This window comes from Branchiostoma lanceolatum, chromosome 16, assembly GCF_035083965.1.
Source record: "Branchiostoma lanceolatum isolate klBraLanc5 chromosome 16, klBraLanc5.hap2, whole genome shotgun sequence".
NCBI classification, from domain to species: Eukaryota; Metazoa; Chordata; class Leptocardii; order Amphioxiformes; family Branchiostomatidae; genus Branchiostoma; species Branchiostoma lanceolatum.
In genome coordinates this window covers 11,238,972-11,246,201 of record NC_089737.1, presented here as the reverse complement: position 1 = coordinate 11,246,201, position 7,230 = coordinate 11,238,972, and positions in this window count along the sequence as shown.

Sequence of the window (7,230 nt, the reverse complement as noted above, 5' to 3'; positions counted from 1 at the left end):
AACCAGACGCAAAATGTTTTGCAGAGGGGCAAGACCAAGTCTTGGCCAAGTGGTTGGTCCCTCTGCAGAAGTAACCAGATGAGCTACTACTGAGAAAACATATTCCTTGTTGCTGTGCGTAAGGCTCTTTTCGCATGTAATTTCCCTTCTTTGATAGTAAACATCTTCAGTAGTATTTGGGTGAATGATAACAGTGCAGTAAACTAAAAGCTGCAAGCAAAATCCAAAAGTTAGCCAGGCCAAAGGTATTATAAAGTAGCAGCATACATTGAACTTATCCAGCATAAGAAATAGGCATGAAAGTCGTGGATGCTAGCTGGAACGTCTAAGCGTTTACAAAATCTGTCCAGTTGCTTGAGTAACTTTTGTATTGCGTAAGAAACAGGCAATTAAGACCAAACCTGGCCCCAGGTGAAGATACTTCTTGTGCCCCGCCTACCAAACTTAGTTTCCCAGCGACCTTTGCTCCATCTCAGTGGGAGGGGGGAGGGGGGCAGAGCCTGACACGACGTCTGGAGATCCCACTAAAGTACTCACAGACCGTTCACGCACACATTTGGTCAGCTCGTTGTGGGAAACAGCTTACTCTGGTCTTCCCTCAAGCAGCGGTCACCTCTAAAAACGGCGGGGTGCAGAGAACTGCTACCTTTTAGGTCAAGGCAGCTGTTTTTCAACTATAAACATGTGCGAAGTAGCATCATAATGACCGATTTGGAAGTACAAGTTTTATCCGATTTCTTTCGCTGCTTTCTGTTAGACTCTAGGTAATTTTTGCCTCGAGGCTCCAGACAAATCGTCGGGACATTTTCGAGGGGCGGGGGTTAAACATGGGCGTGCACTTTGCGTATGTCATGATGCTGTGTACTTCACTGCGTGACTCTGTCTTGAGTACATGTGAATCACTCTTAGTTGGATATGGCCTTCATTGAAACTTCCTTTTGAGGTTTCCTTTGATTGGAGTGATTAATTAGAGATAACCAAGTTGATACGTACAATGTTGTTATTATAATTCGGTTGGCACTGTATCTCGACCTCCATAAATATATTGAATTAGTGAATAAATGAATGAATGGATGGATGGATGGATGGATGAAAAGAATGAATGGATGGATGGATGGACGAATGAACTATCTATATTGCATTGCATATTCTTGACCAAAGGAGCTAGGTGCGTGCGTTGTATATGTCACATGGGGTGGCAATGCTGCCCAAGACCATGCGTATTTTCTCACTTATCGTACGAGCGTGTAGAGTGACAATTCAGGATTAATTTAAACAAGGAAAGAGTTGTTCCGTAAATACGATCTTTTCCTCCTCTGACATGTAACCATTACACTGTGGAAAGCCGCTGTATTGGATGCTTCCTTCAGTAAATAATGGGAACATTCTTCAAGTCAACAAGGGGCACACACGAGTGAACATGTCGTACTGTACCTGTCCGGCTTAGCTGTAATCTCGCAGAAATATTTCAATTGTAGAAAGGTTGTATTGGAACAGTAATTTTTCATATCTTCAGAGTCATAGTTCCTTTTTGCCGTGAACATGCGGATAACAGAACATATTTCGTTGTTTTTTTTTGCCACGTCTTGTTAGGAGTCAAAGCAGTCTTTCTTTTCTGTCTATGTTGTTATCTTTTACAGTTTTCAAAACACAATTGTGTTCATTTCTATTTCATATTTCGGGTATATATGTCATTGCGTACCTTTGACATTAAAAACAAAACATGCACATCACTGTTATCAGTATATGTGCAACACCTCTTGTTTGTAGTCCACAGTTCGATGTATTTAGGTTACCAGGTCGCGTGCGCAGAGGTTAAGGGTTCGAATCCCGCGAGGGCTATCCCAGTGTCCCTCGGACTAGTCAGCTGTGAAAATACGCCGGACATTCGCGAACGCACGATCTCTTCCACAGACTCAAGCTGGCTTTTACATGCCGCAAATTTCCCGCATTTCTAAACAAGAAAGAAAAAGAAGACAATAATAGAACCGGATAAAAACAAACACGGGTTATTTTCATCTAGTGTTGTTGAATGGCCCTCTTGTTTTGTTAAACACCATGGGTGTAATAGGTGTTTAAAAGAAACTTAAGACAGAGTTTCAAATTTGACTCTGTAATCTTTCTCTGCTCTCCGTGAACATGAAAAATACATTCTGAAATTATATTAAACGACTGAGAAATATCATCACCCGGTAAAAACATACAACTGCTGCTTATGATTAGCTTATAAATCTATGGCTTCGTCATTAATTTTTTCAAATTTTTTTTTTGGGGGGGGAGTAGATGAAAGAAACAAAACATATACAATGTAATATAGTATTTTTAATATCTTAGATATTCTTCTATAATCTACTATAATCCTATAATCTAGGGCACAAGTACGATAACTGCTCTCAGCGGGAAATACCAGCGGCATTCTTGTCTCATAATTGAAAATAAATGAGTGACGTTCTCGCTGGCCGGAACTCACGGTATTCGCGCCCCTCTTTCAACCCGCCCGCTCCGATGAGTGAAAACAACCCTCTGATTATACACGTGCCCGTGATTAAGGAGGAGAGAAAAATAGTGGGGGAAAATCACGATTTCGACAGTGATATAATTTGTACTAACTACATTTATATGTTTACCAGCTGCCATCAAATGCATTTGGTACCCAATCCGCTTGTCAAACTTGACACAGACATGTGCATCATTGAATCATAAAGGTAAGGTAGGTCCGTAGGGGCAGTGTGTTGATATCCACATATGTCTATGGCACGGTATTTACCTCCCCAACCGAAGCCAGGTACCCATTTTTGCACCGGATGGAGTGAGGAAAGTCGGATGTCGTCTGATTGTAGACGTGCCCATAATTAAGGAGGAGAGAAAAATAAGAGGACAAACATGTTAGACTCTAAAAATCACGATTCCGACAGTGATGTCATTTGTACTGACTATGTTCATCTCTGTAAACAGTCACCATCAAATGACTAGGTGAGGCAATTAGAAAGCTCAATAAAATACATTTAGACATGTGCATCGTATTCCCTAACACCCCTTATATAGACTTCATCAGGTGTTCAACATTTCGTATCAAAATACACACACGTCTTACAATAAAATGTCTCAAAACTACCCTGAATCAAAAAATTGACTTTTTCTGATTTCTCCTATCATATGATAAAAATCATATATTGTGTCTCTAGTAAAACGTTTGGTTACCGACTTCGGTCCCATTTCCAATCCGGGGCCCGGCCGGGCTGTTTACGAAAACGAAAAATAAAAGATGCATATTAAGCAAAATACACAAAACGTTAGGATTTTTGTTTGTTTACGTTTTGTGTCCTTTGTTGTCTTTTGTATCATATTTTTTGTTCCCACAAGCTGCCCGGCCGGGCCCCTGATTGAAAATGGGACATTAACTGTATCAATCCGCCTTGTGTCTGTCTCCCGGATTAACCTTTGTCCTGCTATTTTTCGTCACATTATTGGACAAAGTATCCCTTTACGTTTTCCCTTTGTTACCTATTGGCAATTCGTCTTACTATGAGGGGATTTTATTTCAATTAGTGTGCTAATCACCTATTCAATGTGAGGTGACTTTTATGTTGTTAAAAGCTAATGCCCGAAGAAAGAGAGAAATATTTCAAATCGGATCTTGTCATTTCCCATGCAGTTTGTTATTTCTCAAGTTTAACATAAATCTCTCAATATTTCAGGTGTTAACTTGTTCCACGTGTTGTAGATATCTAGATATCATAGACAGTGTAGCATTTGCCGTCCTTACTACAAAAGAAACCGACGAAAGATCGGTAATGCGCGTTTCTCCCTTCGTTGGTGTTCAAAACTTCAACTACATCTTTGACATTGCCAAACACTGCCAAAGGGTTGAGTTGAAAAGTTAAACATTCCCCATATTGCCGTTTGTACGGCGTCCGATCCCAGAATACAGGCGACATCTGTCCTTCTAATTGTTACATTTCAGGCATCGTTTAACTCCGGGCGTGTGGACGGACGCGAGCCCTCCCGGCACCCCCTGCGCCTAGAGCGTGTCGCGATGTCATTATTTACGACACTTTACCTCGCGCTGCCGTAAACCGACACCGTTTGATGTGTTGTTAAATTTCTGTTGCCTACACAGAAAGGGGAGCCGAAGTCGATCTTTTGTGTCGTCACTTCACTTCAGAAAAGGAACATGATATACTAGACAGTTTTAACACACCACTAGACACGCCTGACACATCTAGAGTGGCGAATAACAACTTCCAAGCCGATTGAAATGTTACTTAGTTTATAGAATTTGAGGCGAGTGAAGCGCGGAGCATTTCAAAGGTCTGCCCTAAGGTCTGGGTTAAGATGAAGTGTACGCCGTCACAGCATGTTAGCTGCGCTAACGTTTGCCAGCGGTTCCCCACCTTTTATCACAATGTATGTCGGTTCATCCCCGCCCTCAAGCACACACAAACACTGTGACGCATGCGCGCACGCACACACACACGCACACACACGCACACCGTCACGCACCGTCAAACAAACACACACACACACACACACACACACACACACACACACACACACACACACATTGACAAATACATACACACACAAAGACCAACACACACCCACACACTGACAAATCATGACATATACACACACACACATACATACACACGCATGCATACACACACACAGAGAGAAACACACACCTACACACCATTCTATTTGTTTTATTGCTGAATAGACGTGCACGATATATGGTAGTGCTGTACAAACAAAAGTATGACGGAATTTTGATGGATGTGAGGAGGCCACGCCCCCTAGTGCTGGGAGAAATGCGTGATAAATCGGGCCTGTCTCGCAAAGTCACGTCCAGTGTCGGTCAGCTGACATAACGGTCCGCCCGACGTACATAGCTTTATGACAGCCCTATGGCTGCATTGTTCTAGTCTCTACCAGACTGACTACGCTGGCTAATGAGGAGAATAATTCGCCAGGGGAGTTTGGCTGGAAATGTTACCGGTATACCGTGGACTGACTCTCCTGACCAATTATTCCCTTTATTGCCGAATTCTACGATCCGGACTCCCATCCCATAAGAAGGCCTGGTGGAGGCTAGCATTGTTCTAGTTTAGGCCAGGGGTATCATATTCACGAAAACGTTTAATCGTCTGATTGAAATTGATCTGGGCTTAGTTTTCAGTGACCTTTTACAGTCAAACGCCACGCAGAAACAATACAAACAATACCACTTTAACAAATAACAATCTTTATACTATGTATGATGATACTGATTTTTGGGGAAAATATTAAATCTTCAAGTAATTACTAGTATTTGGTTGGCTGATTTTATTCTGTACTCTGTAGATTTTTTTATAGGAAAAGGTCTAAGAGAAGCTACTTTGATAATTGGTGATTAAGCATTATGGATTTTATAAGGGAACAATGGAGCTTATTGTTCTCTATTTATGGTCTTAAATATTAGAATACTTCCACCGCTTCAGTGGAAACCGTTTGCCCACAGCCACCCCCACCACCCACGTGCACTCACCCCGGGTCTCGGGACCAGGATCGCGTGCGGGAACAATTTGGGCAATTCAGTGGCAGCTCCCGATCATGTAACGTTGCCAAGAGCCGTAGAAATTGCATGCGAGCACAATTGCATGACGAATCGGCCGCCTCTCACCGGGGAGGGGGTGAGATTTCACAGGTCCCGCCGGCCGACAGCATGTCTGGCCCGGGACGTGTTCTCACCGCGGCCGCCTCACGACTTGATGACTTTCCCAGGCGGCAACCTCTTAACCCCACCTGTCCACATCCTATTGACCCTTGTCCTTTCATCATTACCACGCACACACTCACAATCGTCTTCATATTATGTGCCAGCTAAAGGAAAGAAGGTTGACAAGAATACCAACCTGTTGGTAAAACTTTTGATTAGTTTTAGACGGGCATAACTGCAATTTTGCGTTGCAGAGGCTTTTAAAACGATTCCCCTCTTTTCTGTCCCTCCCTGTCTCACATCTTTCTTTCTATCTCTCTCTCCATCCCTCCCTCTCGCTTCTTTCATTCTGTCTCTTTCGTTCTCCCCCTAGGCCTCTCTCTCTCTCTCTCTCTCTCTCTCTGAAACACACACACACACATACACACACACACACATGCACACACACACACACACAAACACACACAAACACACACACAAAAAATACAAGTTTCTGCATACATTATGCAAATGAGGTCCTCATTAGCATAATTTATGGACAGGTGCATTCACCTTTCCTAATGGTACCTACATCTTAAAGATGACATCCGCAGCTTATTCGGTAATGGACATGCAAGTTTATGCATAAATTATGCAAATGAGGTCCTCATTAGCATAATTCATGGCCAGGTGTGATCACCTTTCCTAAAGGTACCTACATCTCAAATATGCCATCTTCAGCTTTTACGGTGAGGGAAATACAAGTTTCTGCATAAATTATGCAAATGAGGTCCTCATTAGCATAATTTATGGCCAGGTGCATTCACCTGTCCTAATGGTACCTACATCTTCAAGATGACATCCGCAGCTTTTACGGTAAGGGAAATACATGTGTATGCATCAATTATGCAAATGAGGTCCTCATTAGCATAATTCATGGCCAGGTGTGTTCGCCTTTCCTAAAGGTACCTACATCTCAAATATGACATCCGCAGCTTTTACGGTAAGGGAAATACAAGTTTATGCATACATTATGCAAATTAGGCCCTCAATAGCATGATTTATTGCCAGGTGTATTCACCTTTCCTATTGGTACCTACATCTCAAATATAACATCCGTACCATGTAACATAAGGTACATGTAACTTACTGCAATACCATTAGTAGACCTACCACCGCACATCTACTTGGTTTTTGGCAGAAGAAGAAGAAGAAGAAAGAAGAAGAACAGGCCAGCAAAAACAATATATCCCCCTTCCCACTGGAAGGGGAATATAACAAACACACACACAAACACAAACACGCACACTCTCAGCCTTTGCTGTCTGTCTATTTAATTCACATTCCGATGTTTTCCGAGGTCGACAAGTGAAGGGAGGAGTCGGAAAAGTGCAGCACAAGCCAACATCAACAAGTATACCCAGGACTTCGCTGTAAGGTCCCGATGGAGATGTTTCTGTCGGTCTCGGAAAAGATTGACTGTCTAAGCAGATGTTGTGCGGTACATTACCCTGTTTTCTTTACCCCACAACATGTGGTTGGTGATAAGAGAA